This window comes from Ambystoma mexicanum, chromosome 4q, assembly GCF_040938575.1.
Source record: "Ambystoma mexicanum isolate Mex_15411 chromosome 4q, UKY_AmexF1_1, whole genome shotgun sequence".
Lineage (NCBI taxonomy): Eukaryota > Metazoa > Chordata > Amphibia > Caudata > Ambystomatidae > Ambystoma > Ambystoma mexicanum.
The window spans coordinates 1,211,333,737-1,211,351,796 of NC_090928.1; the positions used below are offsets into that span (position 1 = coordinate 1,211,333,737).

An 18,060-nucleotide genomic window follows, 5' to 3' on the forward strand; every position below is an offset into this window, starting at 1 on the left:
GAGAACTTACTATGGTGAATGAGTGCGAAGAGAAATTCGTCTTGACTGTGTCTGCAAGGTGCCGCCCTAAAGATATCTGGGTCCCCTTTAGATGCTACCTTTGTAATATGTTGTCGGATAATGACTCTACCCCTTACTACTGAAACAATGTTTGTTGTGCTTTAATTCTCAGCTCATTGTAATGATGGAATTATGATGCTGATGGCGTGTTGATTTGTTCCGATGTAACTCTATAAAATAAAGTTTAAAAAAATGTTTTTTAAAGAAGATGGTGAGGACCTTTTTTTTATGCACAAATAAAAGTCTTTAACCACCACACAGGGTTCGAAATTGAAGGGAGCTGGGAGCTATTTAGCTCCTGCTTGTAACCTAGAAGAGCCTGGTTAGCTTGACAGCAAAGGCTACCAGGAGCTACTTTTTGGCTGCCCAGGCCAACGGATGCCAAACAAACACACCTATGTGAATATTTGCTGTGTGCATTTGGGACAATCTAAAAAAACATTAGGACATATCTATACACCATTCAAAGCATAAGGGTTCATAAATATTGGACACAATTGTAAGTTTGCATCTTATGTGGAAGTTATATTTGCTGAACTTGCTACTCGTTGCCCAGTGGTACCTCCTGGTCTCTGGTTAATGCTTGAGACCCAGGAGCTGTGTTTAGCCCCTGCTTACCTATTCGCAATTTCAAGCCCTGCACCCTACCACATTTGTGTCCGCTTCCTTCTTCGACACCCTTACAGAGCTTACATTATTATCCGCACCTAGCTGGACTAGGATTAGCATAACGCAATTGTTGGTTCAATTTACCAGCCATTTTGATCACTTTTAAATTGCAAATTGCCCTTTGCTGCTTCAAATCTGGAGTTGTAGAATTGCTACATAAAAAAATTAAAAAGCCTATTAAGATCCTTTATTTCAAATTTCCATAAAGATGGGCTTGTGAATACTAGAATGCTTATTTACAGGTCTCAAAGTCTGCCCTCACCACTAATCAAGAAGGTACGCTGGACCCAGGGAGCAACATTTGCACTCACCACTAGCCATTGGCTAGTGACTATTGACTCTTGACAAGCAAGAAATGGTGGGATGTGTGCATGTATTCAATTGAGGTGGCGAGTGACCTTTTCGTCAGCTTGCAACTTGAAAATGTGATCCCTTCAGTGTGTATGTGGAGAACTGAAGTGGAGGGTAACTTGTTATGCCTGGATAGCTTGCAACTTGGTTCCCCCTGGCTAATAGCTAGTGTTTTTTGGGCAGATGGGGGTCAATACTTCATCTGAACTCTTCATTAGGCACAACCCGAAGACTGGGTGGCAGACCTAGGCTCAGCAGTTATCTTCTGACAACACAACATCAAATCCTGGCAGAAAGGCTTATAAAGAGACCAAGAGTATTTGATGGGGTATTGCCTACTTCATAGAAAACATACTCGACCTAAGAGAAATGCACTCAGCCCATGGGGGCGAGTGACAAAAGAAAATATAAAGTCACTATAAGCACGCTTCATATTTGGTGCAATACTGCCACTAAGAGGCCAGCCACACAGTGACACGTTTGCCATTTACTGCAAAGTCTGTTTGAAGTTAATGGGAAATAAAAGTTTCAAACGCCTCCATACTCACCTGCAAGGTCGAGTATATGCAAACGATACTCAACCTTTATAAAATCTCGACTATGCGATTGGGTGTGTAGATTTTGGAAGCCCTGTATTACCCCAGGGTCTGAAAGCATACAGACCCTTTCTCAATATAAATAGGAAATACTACAAGGAAAATAATTCTATGGTGTAAACATACTACCAACAAAAAACTAGGAATCAGCTGACAAATAGGAGCCTGCCCTCTGCTTTTACCCATACAGCTCCACAGATATTTGTGGATTAGAGGTAAGAGCAAAGAAGTGCCACAGAAAGTTCACATTACTGACCCCTCTGAAAGGATCCTTACGTGAACAAATGCATATTTTATTGGGCATTAATTAGTAGGTCTAATGAACTATGGTCTGCAAAAAGTTATCTGTTTTTGATTTTAAATAGTTTCTTCCACAAGCCTGAAATTACCCAAAGCAAGAAGGGGAATAACTTTTATACTTGCAACTTTGAAAAATAGGGAACAAACCACTGCCACTTTAAAATCTTATGAGAAGCCCCGATTTGTGATGAATGGGTTTAGCTTTTGGAGAAATAGCTGTTGCAAATGTACTAGGCAACTGCTTAACAGAGCTTCCCCCACAATTTTCAACATATACAACCACGTGTATTGGATCGCCGAGTGGTGTCAAATGCAAGAATGTCAACTGCAGCACTGAGTACGTCATTATTCAAACAGGCCCCCCAAATATGCACTCGCCAATAGCCACTGGATATTGATAATTGATTCATGCAGAGTAAGACATGGTGTGCCGTGTGTATGTCAAGAATTGAAGGAGCGAGTAACTTTATGCCTAGCAGCTTGCAACTTCAGGTTTTTTTTTACCCGTTTCAAACAACCCCAACATGGCAAGCACTATTCAGAGGGCCTTATCTATTAGTACGATGTGGTGTAATCAAAGGGCTACATTTCAATCATGTATAAAACTTGGAGGTTTTGTGAGGCATTGCACAAGGATTTTCATAAGGTGACTTGGCGTTGGATTTAGTATAGAATAGGCACAGATGTTTATTGATGCAAAGAATACGTAGATGTCCTACACGACGTTGCATCAGTGGCATCCAGTCCCAGCCAGTGTGAAACTGTTCAAACCAACAGTCTGGGTTATGCCAGAGGAGATAAGAGTGGGCTTCCATATTTGGTGATATGCCCAAACTAGGTCAAGAAATGTTGGAGGTGGTTGATCAAAATAATGATGTGTTAAAAATATACTTCTTCCAGAGCGAGACAGCTCCATTAAAGGTGGCAGATGAGATTTTCCAGCATGCTCACCAGAACAGAAACGCAGGACCTAAATGCTCAAAGTATCCTGCATGATAATAACTTCATATAAGAAAACTGGACTCCTTATTACTTTAAACGTCAAACTAGGCTATCGGTGTATCAGAAATGTTGACCGCCGAGAAGCTTGTGTACTTATTAGCAAACCAGACCAGAATGTTCTAGAATGCATAGCAAACTTTTTGATTTAAAGTAAATTGTGAGATTACAATGAATTTGCTTGAATAGTAAAGTTGAGACAGCATACAGTATTGCTGGAATTGCCACACTGATGTGAGTTAAGCCTGGGCCCTGATGAAGTAGTTATCTCTAGCAGTGGACAACGTTTCAAGCTTCTAACCAGACACAAAAGTCATTTGCCACCTCAATTCTACATATGCACACTATTTCTTGCTCACCAAGAGTCAATTGTCATTAGTGGTAGGTGCACATTTTAAGCCCGATCTCTAGGAACTTGTTTGACAAAATAATTGTCTAAACCACAATCCTGGCAGACATCATCCTAACAGGGCACAAAATTGCACTTGCCACTAGCCATCGATAATGGACTCTTGGCGAGTTATACATCATGTGCTGTGTTTGCATATTATGAGGTGGCGAGTGACTTTTTATGCTAGCTGGTAGCTTGCAACTTGACATTTTGCACCCTGCTCTTAAGACATACTTTTTGTCCACAATGGATTATATCTTTCAAATTCTTCTAGTCAGTCTTTGAATATTGTAAGCCATGCTATACTAGTATGCTAGTAACTTGGATTAATGGTTCACAACTAACGGTACAGCACTACATTTCTGAGTCGTCCTGTGAGTGGCGACCGCACGCACCGCTCAAGCGAAATAAGTCTCAATTGCTAAACAGTACAAACAATACAGGCCCTATATTTACATATTCTCCCATGGGTTGCGAAGATATGCATTATAAGAGATTTTGAGCTCATTCTGTTTTTGGATACATTTCATTTACATTTGATCATCTCGTGAAACAATTAAACCTACAATTCATTGCCACATGTGGATTAGGTGCCCCTACAATGAGGCTCCCATCGATCAAACATAATAACATTACAGTTAATTCATCATTGCAATCTATTCCTTTCAGTCAAGAGAGTCGACTTCTCCAACCATATGAAACTTTTCGCACACTCTCAAAAGCAACTGAAACAGGACAGTGGCTCCACAATGGTCTAGCCTTTTCGAGCTGAGTGGTCCCTCAAATACCCTGTTGGGAACAGTAAGGCGAGACAGGAGGTGTTTAGAACACTGTTTTGCTTGTATACTCTAAAAACGCCCCCCCCCCAAGTTTTCAAATTATCTTGTTTGTTGATTGCTTAGGAGAAGCCTGTAATAATGTCTGTAGCACAATTATTTCATTCCACAATGTTCCCACCATTGCTGTAGTTTTGGGCCTGCCGAAGATATGCGCCAATGCTAACCTAGATGCGTTTAACATGCAAGCCCAAAACCTGGCCCTTTCCCATGGATATGGGATGACTCCCTTCGTCGTCCTTATCTCCTAGAAGTAGCACTAAAGGGTCTAAATGGAGGTAGTTATTTGTAATTTCCCTCCGGTTAGCCCATCGCCTTGTCACAGCTCCACCACATGTAGAGAATATCGACTTTGGAGTCCCTCCAACACTGTGACAAGGCCATGGAAAAATCTTACGCGAGTGTGCAGGACTGAAGTTACATCATTAGCATTTCTTTATAATGGCTTCCTTTCATCCAGGTGAATAAGGTAGCCTTACTACCCTTCTTCCTAATCTTTTAACAGATTTCCATTACAATATGGATACCCTGGTCCTGTTACCATTTCCACATTTAGAGTAGTGTTCTACTTAGGTAAGGCCTTGTAGAACTTAGCGGTTCCCTTACCTCTAGGCATAGACTTTGAAAGATGCTCTAGTTGAGAGAGGGTATGTGTTTGAATCTCTGCGATTCCGAGTTAGATCTCCAAAGTCCAAATGGGTACAGCATAACCTCTCGTCCTTCCCCAGATGAACTTTGCATTATGCAGAATCCACAGGTGCAAATCCTTAATAAAGATGCCCTGGAAGTCACAGCCCACACAGTAAAGCGCCTGCCTCCTCCATGCCCAGAGTAAATAAATGAGTTACCCAGTGCTGGGATAAGGGGACAATCCGAGTTCCCCGTGTGAAAGGTCCCAAAAATGAAAATGTTTTCAAGACATGGAGCATCAGACTCCCTTGGAATTGAGAATATAAACGTTGCCAATGGGATACTGAGCTGTGCGCGTTTCAGAGCAAACCAGCTAGTTGCCATGTTCTGAAATATATATTTCCATATCTAGCACCCCTAGGCACTCCCCCACTTAGATTGCATCAAAACCTGGTTTGGGACGTGGTTGTTTCTTCCTCCCCCCAAGAATCCGAAAACGTGCCTCTCCAGGGCCATCAACCCATCTTTGGGCATCATCAATAACATTGCCTGAAAACATACAACAGCATTTTTTTGAAAGACTACATCTTTGGAAACCAGGCTGTCTCAAAGCCATACAACGTATCTTGGTCACCCTTAATATCTAGGGACATAGGTGGTGTAACAGCTTTGAGCGGCACTTGAGAGTCCTGGCTCGTTTCAGCCCTTGGGTGGTGCAACTTGTCCCCGTCTCAATTAAAAAGTGTAGCTCCCCTGTAGCTAATTTAATATTCTTAACCGCACCTTAACATAGGAGTATTTTATTACTATTTCTACACAATTAATTCATACCAGAAATACCCAAGTATATAGTTTCATCCCAGTCACCCTAATGAACGTCACGTCACGTGCTCCACAAGTGATCTTTATGGTAATCTTTATTTTATCCCTACATATGGCGTTGGGAAAAATCACACAACCCGTAACCACGACTGGCTGCCCAAAAGGCAATTACTGTCACACGTCCCAAAGCAGCCATTTGTTAATCGTTTACTACTCACTCATGTGAGTCAAAACTCGTACTATACAGCTTGAGTTACCTCCCACTGTAACCAACGTTTTCTTTAAATTATTGAATGCCTTATACAGAATAGTATTTACCAGGAAAAAGTATTGCAGCTAATTATAAGATTCTAATTGTTATAGAACATCTTTCTATGAATATGTATCGCTATATGATAGATGGGCTATGTTACAGAAATATAGTAATTCTACTCGTCAATGTATAAGGAGGGCAGTTTTTTAACCAAGTAAAACATTTCCTGTTCAGATGAGTTCGACTGGGGTTCTGTTATTACTTCCTTAATTAGCTTCTACTTGAAGGCTCTTTTTTATTACAATTCACAATTATACACTTTCTTTCATAGTCCAATCAAATAGTTAAAATTGCTACCCAATAATGTAATAACTAAGAGAGCAATGTATAATTGAACAATATTGTCTAAGGAACAACATTTATCTCATTATCCTTATTCAATCTGGAAAAGGTAGTTCCCACGAGATAGCTCCTTCTCTGTCTTGCCATTCTAGCAAGTTTTCTCCACCCCCACCCCACGAATGTTGAGTTGTTTTCTCAATTCATATGCCTTATGTTTTCCAGATTCTCGTGTGGATATTGATTTTCCAACATATCGCTACTGGGTACTCTTATGTTCCTAACATGAACGTGACCTAAAAATCTTGGGAGTATAACTGTGTACTTTCAATATAAAACGTGCTGATCTGCATTTATAATAACATCATCTTAAACTTTATTTTGGTTGTAGAAACCATACAAGCAGTAACACAGCAATGTTACAAATTCATGACATGGAGAAATAAAAAAAAATATATGTATTAGCAAAATCAGCAAATAAAAATACCAAATGTCAAGCCTGCGTTAGTTTTAAAAGGGTACCTCCTCCAGGGTTCGAAAATGACGGGACCTTGGAGCTATTTAACTCCTGCTTGCAGCCTTGAAGAGCCTGGTTAGCTTGGCATCAACTGCTATCAGGAGCTGCTTTTGACTCCCCAGGCCAACTGATGCCAAATAAACATACATATATAACTCATTTTGGACAATCTATAAAAAGGTATCTGGTCATTGCATCTAATGCCTTTCCATCAAAGTTTTTCCATCTAAAAACCATTAGGACATATCTATATGACATTTAAAGCATAAAGGGTCATCATAAATAAGCAAAATGTTACGATTGCATCTTATGTTGAAGTTAGATTTTGCAAAATGCTATGCACTAGCTCCTGGTTCCCCAGTGGTAGCTCGTGCTTACTGGTTAATTCAGGCTACCCAGGAGCTGCTTTTAGCTCATGTTTATCTGATCTTAAATTTCGATCCCTGCCCTTTCCTGTTCCTTAATGGACAACTGAAAAATTTGCAAAGCCCACACACTGTTATAATATCAGGGACAAGCTGGAGATGCAGCAAGGCAAGCCAACGAGAATGCTTAATAGGTAAGCCACGTCGTAAAGGCTTAGACATAATAATAAAAAAGTGTATATGGGTTTCCTCAAATTGAGGACAAAAGAGACTAAAGTTAATAGTTTCATTAAAGTTTGATAACAATGCCAAGATTCGTCCTATTGGTAAAAGTGTGAATCTTGAGCACGTCGACCATTCTCTTGAGCACAGTTCGGCAAACCACAGCAGGGAAGTCTAAATCTCCACTGCATTTATCACATAATTGACAATACTTGGCTATTTCTGGAGACCTCTCTCATCCTTTTAGATTTGGAGTTGATAAGATATTTCATTTGTGGCAAACCAATGTTGACAATGTACAGAAGTATGCACCTTTTTGATATATGGTAGCCCAGCCATCCTCATGGCAGTCACTCGTACAGTATCTGAACATTTTGTGGAAAATGCCAGCGATTGGGTCATTTCATAGAGAAAGCAATGTCATCACAGGCTTTGTACGAATTCATACACTATGAACTCATAATGTATTTCATTGTGCATCGTGAATGACAATGACGTGAGCTTCAGGATTCTTTTAAACATTGGTCTGCCCCCCCACAGTTCACCACCTTATGAGGCGATTGAGCCTTATTTTGCTCTGTAAATGCAAAACATCACTTCTATTGACTAACTTTCCATGGAGCTGGGGAACTGAAATAGTGTACTGTTGGCTTGGGACGTGGCAATTGCATGATTCTTGGCACATGCAAGACTTCTGTGGTTTTCTTTTAAAAGCGACACCAAGGTATGCAGCCATTTTGCCTTTCAATTCCCTCACCATTGAGGAAGGCGGATATGTTAAGGTTTCCTTTAGCAGCCAATACCTGGACCTAACATTTTATCAAATATGTAGGCACCAACCAATCAAACATTGCACGGTTGGCTATTAGCTACTGAAGTGCAAAACACTTACTAGCTCAGATGTACACATTTCAACCTGGCCATGCAAAATAAAGTCGTTTTCACCCTCACTTGTGCGCATGCATCTATCACTCGACAAGAGTCCATTATCACTAGCCAACTGCTCTAGCTAATAACACTGTAGCATTCGCATTAACTCAGAAATAGTACTGGCACACACCTCCACCACAGATGGAACATAACAACACTCCACAACAACTAGCTATAAAGGGAGTTGGTGTAGATGTCGAAGAAAAGGGGCGCCAACAAGCGGTACATTACAGTCCCAAGCAAAATCTCTTTGGCTTGGGCATTCTGATGGAGAAAATACACAATGTTAAAAGCAGGAATTGCCAATTTCCTCGGAGCGCTCCCTAAGCTCAGGCTATTGACTGTGCCAAAGGCAGAGGAAAGATTCATGAAGGCAAGCGCACCTAGCACAAAGCACCTGTAAAGCACCGCTTTGCACCGGACCCTGCTGGTGCAGTGCTACTACTCGTTTCAACTTTGGATCTAATATTGGTATTTGTATAGTCTACAACGTTTCACCTGGCTTCTGGATCAAGTAGACACTTATTTTAGTGTTTTTTTTATTTATATTTATACTCTTTTTCATTGTTTTTTAGATAATACTATCTTGCGGGCCTGTGGCTCCGCCCCTTGTGCTCAAAAACTCTTAAAAAGAGGCATCAGCGCGCGCGTGCACCTAGCACAAAGCACCTGGAAAGCACTGCTTTGCCGCTTCGCTGCAGCGTCGTGGGGCTGCGGTGCTTTACGAGTGTGTGGCATTGGCACTATTATTGTTTTTTTTTCACTGATGCTCTGTTCCATCTGGTTTCAATGATCCTGCTGCGAGTTGGTAATTAATTTTTATATCTTGGCACTCTGAGAAATTATTCACAGCTACGACTGTAGTTTGCCACAAGTCTGTGGCATGAGACTTATTGTTTGCATCAGTTAAATCACGCAAAATCTTTACACATTAAGAACAAGTATGCCGCGGCCACAGATTACATGGCGGACAGTCTCTGATACGAAAAACGTTGAAACAGCGAAAAAAATCCAACAAGCACGTTACCAGCCTGCTCAACACCGAGACCTCGTTCATACAGCAAGAAACGAGGTAGGAACTACGATAACGAATACTACGGATATTAGGACTTTTTACTCGCCAACAGTGCCCAAAGAGTTAGCTACGGAGATTGATAGATTACAAGACGTTCCCATAAACAGTGGCATTAATGTGAAAATAGCCGCTTATGTTGTGCATGATGAACAAGATGTAATTGAACTAACTGAACGTAATATATCCCTGTCTGATCGTACTGTGCTAAGAGGTGAATCGTTGGCTCCTGTAGCCGGTGATATTTCTGGGCAACAGTCTGAGAGTGTTGATGTTACTGCAGTGATTGATCTAAATGCATCAAACAGAGTCTTCAAATCAAGCTCTAATGGAAAAACTATCTTTCTCGCCAAATGTGTCTTTCTCTCCGAACATATCTGAGATCACTCATCGGAAAAGAAGTGTAGCATCCTCATTCTTAGCTCCTACCCCTCGCCAGCAAAATGGCAATCAAATGCAGCATGCAAATGATGGCATTTCCAAATTAGTAGCTGTAACCATTGAGGCAATGCAAACTACTATGAGCACACTAATAAAGCTATTTGATACTCTGAATGACAAAATGAATGCACAAAGTAGCCAACTCACCTCTATTGTTGCCTGGCAAACCACACACGACAAAATGCTTTCAATGAGAAGCGTGATACCAAATCAATTCATGTAGAGATTTGGCTAATACGAAGTGCATTGATAAAGCCTCCTCTCCCTTGTTAAATCCTAGAGTGCCTTGATGCAAATACAAGTGTCAATAATTCACTAACAAAAATTCCCTCCCTACCATGTTTCCCTAATATCATTACCGAAACACCTCCCAAAATTCCAACAAAGGTTGTGGTGCCTGATGAAAGTAGCACTGAAGTAAAAACTAATGCGACAAAATTAAAAACTGCATACACCATTTTTTTAAAAACAAATCAAGAGGATTAACAAAGTAGCCTAAAAAAGGTTCAAGTAAAATGGGAAAGAAAACTAAAAACATCAAAAGGAGGCAAACAATCCATGACAGCTGCTTCTAAACAATTTATTAAAACCCTGAAGGCTCCTGCCACTACTTGTCAAACAGTGTCTACGGCTGTTTCGAAAAAATACATGCTTTTGGCTCAAGCGCGAAAATCCAAACTAAGTGCTTCAGGGAACTCGGAACAAGTGATTACTCCCTATGATCCTTTAGATGACCTAGCTAAAGCCGTTAAACTTCATACCAGCTTATCCAAATCAAAATCAATTAACTCAGGTGCCAGTCCATTCTGTGCTCATCCGCAGATTCCCTCGCAGTGCGACGAACAAAATGAATAAGAGTTTTGTCGCAAAGAGATTAGGAGAGAAGTTGATGCGTGCGTGTCTCAATTCTCTAATCCAAGAGATTTAAAGGCCCCTGTGCTCACCAATGAGGTCCATCTTGAGTCTCCACATCCTCCTCCGAATGTAGAAAAAATGAATATGTGCAATAATACTCCTGTGTCTGAAACTTCACAATACACAGTGGCTAAAATGAGGGAGATGTGCAACTCTACTAAAAATGCATCCTGTAGCATTAATTCTGTGAATTCTAATTTGCCCATCAGAATTCCTGAAAATAACAACTCAGGCCAAAGTAAATCTAACTCACTCAGAGCCCTGGTGAGGAGATGGCCTGTAGCATGCAGGCTCTGTTGCCAAAAAATCCAGAAAAATTGGGCGAAAAATGTTCTTCTTTAAAGCCTACTAAAAGTCCATCTACGGCAAAGATGCAGAACAAAACGAATGCGAATTATAAAAATCTAACATCTCGAATTCTTGGTTGCCGGCCGGACCCTTACCGGCAATAGGATTTTAATCGTCATAGCATTATGGAACTATTTTCTGATGTCTTGTTGCTTGATGATATCAATAGCTCAGACATTTAACGGGTAGAATTTTTAAATACAAAGCTCCTAAGTACTGTAAGACTATGGTGGCGCTCAAGAATGGTCAGAAATCTCATATGATAATCCAAAGAAGAATTGTTCCAAATGGGTTTTGTTGTGCCATCTCGTCCATTGGAAATTGTAGATGAGGCCCCATTATTGAAAGAGGTGGGCAAAAAAAGTGTGTCATGGTCTTTGAACAATAGCAGCCAGGAAATGTTGAGTCGTACAAACCAAAAATGCTTATGTAATTGTGCAGAGTCCAGAAGTTAACTAGAGCATGTGGAAGAAAATACAGTGATCTCTTTAGTATCTTGGAATACCTGTGCTACCAACATTTAATCAACAACAAAAACTGTGAACTATTAAAATTTAGTATAGTTATGCTACAGGAGACTTGGATCACTGACTCATTACTGTGGAATGATCATGAAATACATCTCACCCCGGCCTTAAAAGGGTGTTAGAGGCCGTCCAATGGCTGGCCTCATTACATGCACAAAAACGAGTGCAAATATCTCTATAATTCATATGCATTCACCAAATCCTTATTCCCAACTGACAATTGTCTCCATTGGTACTACACTATATGCTCTAGTCAACTTATACTGGAATCCCAAAGGGATTGAAAGTCAAAAGTTTATCAATGATGTGTCAACGTTCATCTGATGAAATCACGAGGCTTATTGATGCTAAATGGGTCCGGCACTTATGATTGCCCCACCCCCCCCAGAAACATGGTCACAAAGAGGTATAGAAGGCATAATTGACTATATATATATATATATATATATATATATATATATATATATATATGTAGACAGTGGGCTATTCTCGAAGGTCAAATTATTTCAAACAGAGAACAGTGTGTAGTTGTCACAGAATGTTATGTCTTCAGTGGCCTATAACAGCATGACAATTAACACACACTAGACAAAAATGGTTGGGCACTATATTTGCAAATAATGGGGTCAATCGAGTGCATTGGACAGAAAAATAAATATCACAGTTAGGTCACTTGTTAAATTATTATTTAGCCACTCGAAATCTGATCAGGTATCTAGGTCATCCATTTATTATGGCATCATACAAAAATGTGCATCTTGCGATATAAAACGGAAGGCCTATGTTCATAGAAATCACACATTTGACTTGGTAGTAAAGAACAGGAAAACACTTTTGCCAGGAAAAACGTGAGGCAGCAAATCTCCCAATAAGTGTGCGTTATAAAACTTTAAAGCACATAAAAACTACCTATAAAAATTGGATACGTGCATATCATGCACAGATGATGCAATCTGATGGCGAAAAAGATACTAGAAATCATGAGAGATAATACAGCTCGCATGTGGCAAGCAATTAATAATGTAACCTCCTCTTCCCAAATGGTGAAGCAGGCTCAGAATGTTCCTGAAGCAGTTTGGGTAGATTACTTTAGTAAGATATTTGCTCGGCCTGATGTAACATGCGTGCCCCAAATAGACAGTGGGACTGATCACTTTCACCTTCATATAGATAAATCGGATATACTGTATTTTATTAACACAGCTAGTCAGTCCAAAGCTCCTGGACCTGATGGTCTTTCTAATAACATCCTGAGCTTTGGACGAATATTCTATTTTCTACCTTTCAACAAATTAATCTTTGGCAGACTATTCCTTTATCTTGGAAACATTCCATAATTGTTCCACTTTTCAAAAAAGGAAATAACTGTAAACCAGAAAGCTACAGACCCATTGCTCTTTTAGATGCTCCGGGAAAAATGTACTCCCGAATAGTGTTGAAAGAGCTAAATGTGTGGATGAACACCAACAACATAAGAGACCCCTTTCAGACAGGCTTTGTTGCAGGTCTTGGCACTGTGCCTAATAAGATAACTTTAAATATGGTAAAGTCGAAATACATCAATTGTAATCAAGTCTTACACTTGGCTTCTGTTGACTCGCTGTGCTTTCGACTCGGTTGATCGCCAGTTGCTCTTTCACAAACTGAGGAAATACAGCTGCCCACCCTCCTTGCAAACAATAATTAAAAAATTACACTCAGATACTACCATTCAAATAAGGATATCCTTGGAAGGGCTTCTCTCTACCACAATTAAGTAGGGGTGCATTCTGGCATCGACACTATTCAATCTATTTATTTTGGATATGGGAATTGCCTTCAATGATATCGTGAATGATGCCCCGAAGCTGGGTACTCAAAAAGTAATGTGAATACTATATGCCGATGATTTGGTGCTCTTGTCCCAAACCTCCAGTGGCTTGCAAAATCTGCTAAATTGTCTGGATAACTACAGCATCAAAAATAACTTGACTATTAACACAGAAAAAACACAAGTGGTAATTTGTCAAAAAAGAACTAGAAAGTATACATTAAATCTAAGGTGGTCCCTTGGTAAGCAAAATCTTTCTGTTGTAGATGGCTACAAATATCTAGGCCTGCAGTTTACTAGAAACTTATACTCTGACTCTTGATGCTAAAATTATAACTTTAGCCTCGCAAGCAACCATTCAGATGCGTAAGTATGGTAAATTTATGTGATGACTTTCTATAAACAAAAAGTAATTCCAATAGTTTCTTATGGGTCTGAAACACAAATGCCTAGAGCAAGAAACTATTGGGATCGATACGAAGGATGCTTTTGGAAGTCAGTCTTTAAATTACCTAGTTGCACACCAACGTCACTTCTACGCTATGAATTGGGCGCTATCTCGTTGTATTGTCAAGTGATCTGGAAAATGTGTAGTTTCTTTAGAAAATGTTTGTTGAGTGCCTCGGCGAAAAATATTCTAAATTCCATAGCACATTATCTTTTGACCTCGTTGAATACATTTCCCAACACCTGGTATAAATGTGTTCTAAACACATTAGATAATGCCAATGTATCGTTAGAACTTTTAATGCTAAATCCAGCCAAAGCTAAGGTAGCCGTTTATCGTCAAGACTGGATTGACACTCAAAATCTATGTGAAAAGTACACAGATTACTCCATCTTACTATTTGGTCATAAAAGCTTAGGATAAATGAAAAGGTATCTTCAAAAGGTGTCCATCAAGTTATGTTAGAACACAAATGTTGAGAATACGACTAAATATGTATCCCACAAATGAAATTCTTGCTAGGCGCGGAATTGTGCCAAAAAAATCAAAAGTGGTGTTGGCTTTGTAAAAATAAAAAGCAGACAGAATCTTTATCTCATTTGGTAATTAACTGCCCTGTGTTAACCTTCCTACGACAAAAATATTTTAAGAATGTATTAGCTCTCCTCTGCTATCGATCAGAAGAGGAGATCTGGAGTTATCTAGTAACCAGTTGTGGAACATCAATGCATATTGCACTGGTTCAATTTATGTCTGCAGTTCTGCCAAAATGAAAATATTGTATGGAAAGGGAATGTAACTCTTTTTACCCTCTGTAACTGTTGAGTTTTTCTTTTTTTGTATGCAAATTTGAAAGGTTGAAACAATCAGCCAAAAAAAAAAAAAAAGGTCAAGTATACCATATCTTTTGGTTTTCTATTAGCAAAATAGAATTTACCTGCAAAAAGGTAACAAGTGATAACTTGTTCATAAGTACCAAAACCACTCCCCAGCCCCTCCCTTCTGCCTGGATCTCTGCTAATGTGTCATTTTTCGAAACGTAATCAGCTAGCCTTTTAGCCTTTGAAGGAGGAGCTTACCGACATTGTTTGATGTAACATCAAGGGCGGAAATTGAAATAACACAAAGTTCATTCTACAGTTATAGTATTAAATGACAGCCAATGCATTTGATCAATTTGACTGTTTTGGATTTATGGCATTAAGAGCATGCCATACATGGTCTGCAATTCGAAAAAACGTTGGTAAACTTCAGTAGCCGGGATTCATTTGGCATACAATCTCAAGTGATTTGGGCATATAATGCTTCTTACAGCTCTGGCTAATGGTGGGCTTGCCAAAACAGCATTGAATATACAGATTTATTTTTAGAATGTACCATTGTTAAGTAAATGTTGTAAACTTATGACTCTACTTGCATTAGTCATGGTATATCCATTGTTTATCATCTTTCTTTCTCAACGTGACCAGTGCTTCTCCGGGTATTTACACTAAGCATTGATTGATCTGGTTGAGTGTATTCCCTATTAAGAAGCAAACAAGGTGCACAAGACGGAGGACTGCATCTCTGGCCTTACGTCAAGTTTCACTCATCCTGAAATGGGCTTAGTGGGGAACGGGACTTTTGGAACAAGACATTTCCTGCCACTGCCCGGCTAACAGCCAACACCAAGTCATTTGTCACAGGACAGAACCCACCCACACCAGAAAGCAGGGCAAACAAATATTAGGGATTTTTTTTTATTTGTTCTTCAGCCATAGTAGTTACAAGGTGATCTTAAGCGAGAAGACAAGACTAAAAGCAGCTAAGATAACCCTTTGGCTGTGGAGGGTGAGCAAGGTGATTTGGGCGCTACTTAAAGCAAACACGTGCGAAAATCCCCCCCCCCCAATTCCATTTCGGAGATGCTATTGTAGTCCTGGCTTGAACTTGACGTTCTTTTGTAATCCTGAATCCCCCCACCCCCCATTATAAACCCATGTGTACAAGTCTAAGAGTGATTGCCAATGACCGGCTTGACTCCTCAGCAACTGCATACAGACTTCAGGTTCCCTAATAGTAACTGCTCCCATAAGTGGTTGCTGACGCCGAAGGCCTTTGCTCAGTAGTGGCATGGGGTTACACAGAAGTAACATTAAGAAGCACGAGTGACGCATTTTACCCGAATGTATGTGTAATGCCCGGAAGCCACCCTGGTTTGCGTGTTATAAATAATTATATTAGAAGACTCCTTTCCTTGGGAACCAGGCAGGGCTGGAAACTATTTTTCCTAAGTTAACAGCCAGGTGCCAGCGATAGGAGGGATGAGAAACTGGTTCTAACCTGGTGCAGCGGTACGCGCGCGTCACGCGGCGCCCGGCTCTGCGCGCGCTGCTGCCGGCTCAGGCGCGGTTCGCGAGCCCGCAGAACAGCAGCCGTTGGAAGCACGGTCAGTAGGTAGGGTTGGCGCGAGAGCGTGGCAACCAATTGGCTGTCAGGGGCTCCCGGAGCCACGATGCACAAGACCCTGATGCAGTAAACACACCACGGCCACTTTAAGTCCCGCAGTTTCGTTTTTGGTACGCTTGATTCCCACTAGAGGAACGGACCTAGTAACGTGTGCTGCTCACGTGACTTTCACGTTCAGGTTCCTCATATTTCCCTGTGCCCTACTGCAGCGACCAATGACAAGCGGGAAATAACTGCAGCGACCGTTGACAAGCGGGTTATAGTGTACTATTTGCAATCTGACATCAGCCACAGAGTAGGCGAGCTTTTAACATTTATCGCGCTCTTATTATGACCGAATTAGGTGGCGTGAGGCGCTAGTGCAAACTATACACACTATAACTTATACATGACAGCTTTTTAGGTTGCGTTCGAGACTCGCTAGTGCGGTGTCCAGGGCTGAAGTCGAGGGTACACGCGGGGGGACGGAGTCCCCCCACTTTATTCAGAGGGTGGACTTAGTCCCCCCAGCTAAAAGAGAAACATTGGATGTCCTCTTGGAATTTATTAATTAAAGCAGACCTCAGGGATCAAATTGCAGTCGTCAGGTCTGTAGGCCAGACACTTCACCACTGCACTGTATAACCTGATCAAAAATAACAAACAACTAAAGGTGAAATGTCCCATTTTGGTACTGCAAGTCACAAGGAAAACATTTGTATTTGTTCTTGGAGTTTAAAACATGCACACATTTTAATGTTTTCAGAAACACTATTAGAAGAAATTATCCTGTCTTGGTTTTGTGTGTGTGTTGATTTTATGAAAGGCAAATGCCATTTGTGCTGCTCAATTTGGGTGGTTATGCAAAGCCAATTTAATGAAATGTGCATATTTCACCTTGATATGCGTATTCCTGGTGACGTCACAGCCCATTGCGTTTGTTGATGAGTCCCCCCACTTTAATTTTTAGGACTTGACCCCTGGCAGTGTCCACACTCGAATGCTCTGCCCTGCAAATATTTGCATAACCACACTCACCTTTCAAATGGTAGAATACGCTATGAACCCACCACACAGGGCATTTTGCATTAGAACCAAGAACAAGCTGCGTTCACTTTGCTTCACCTTTTGCAATAGTTTTGAATAGAGTACATAAGTGTATTTTATCCATATGTGACATCGCTGGCGACTGCTCCGGCTCTCGCCGGATCCAAGATCCGGCACCAGATTGTCAGGGCGTGGGTAGGCCTTGCCTATGGGAGTGACGCACCTCTAATAAAACAAGGACGCACAGCGTTAACATGCACATCTTCTTTATTAAACTTGAACCGAACTCTGCCCCTGCCTCCCACAACCCATCACTTCCCTTTTCCTTTGCATCACTTCCCTCTGCCCCAACCACCCGCCTCCCCGTGTCCATGGAAACATCAACGTGACATCTCCCCCCTTTTTAAACAGTCACCCGGCCTTCACAACAGGTGGGCATCTGATGTGAGTCTCTAACCCATTTCTTCAATCCAGCGGGGCGGCTTGTTCCGAGCCCGCTGAGGACGTGAAGTAATGAGTTCTGGGGGGCTTCCACTGACTTTGCAGTCTGCAGGACTCTCCGGGTCCGCGTCCTCCATGATCTCCCTGATATGGGTCATCCGAGGCATAGTCAATGGGGACAACCACGCGCCCACCTAGTCGTCGCAACCCCAACAGTGGGATTCCCTTAAAGTGGGATGAGTTTCAGGTGACGAGAACTCCTGGGCCTTGCGCCGTGATCATGGATCCCTTCTTCTGAGTGACT

At 41.1% G+C, this 18,060-nt stretch overlaps 1 protein-coding gene across 1 annotated transcript in view; it reads right to left on the minus strand.

Annotated features, from left to right (window-relative positions):
- The window catches only part of CMTR1 (cap methyltransferase 1), a 2,036,190-nt gene extending 2,019,768 nt beyond the window's left edge, over nt 1-16,422 (minus strand). Inside the window, exon 1 of the mRNA XM_069608763.1 lies at nt 16,164-16,422. The gene's annotated coding sequence lies outside the window, so the exon portion shown is untranslated. The remainder of the gene's footprint in view (nt 1-16,163) is intronic.
- Nucleotides 16,423-18,060: the final 1,638 nt, after the last annotated feature.